This window comes from Tupaia chinensis, unplaced genomic scaffold, assembly GCF_000334495.1.
Source record: "Tupaia chinensis unplaced genomic scaffold, TupChi_1.0 Scaffold143973_1, whole genome shotgun sequence".
NCBI lineage: Eukaryota > Metazoa > Chordata > Mammalia > Scandentia > Tupaiidae > Tupaia > Tupaia belangeri.
The window spans coordinates 207718-207970 of NW_006203824.1; positions in this window are offsets into that span (position 1 = coordinate 207718).

Sequence of the window (253 nt, forward strand, 5' to 3'; positions counted from 1 at the left end):
GGTGTCGCGGGCGGTCAGCGGAGGGCGAGAGTGGGCGAAGGGAGCTGGCCTCTGGCCGGATAGGCGAAGCGCGCAAAACTTCTCCTCGGGCAGCGCCGGGTCCACGGAGTTGTGGCCGACAACAAAAGCGCCGGCCTCCGCGGCCTCGGCGCGGGCGCGCGGGTGTCGGAGAACCTGGCGGGTGCGGGACGCCGCCTCGCCTGCCTCCGCCTGGCACGGGCTCCGGTTGCGCCGCCCGGCTGGGGGAGGGTAG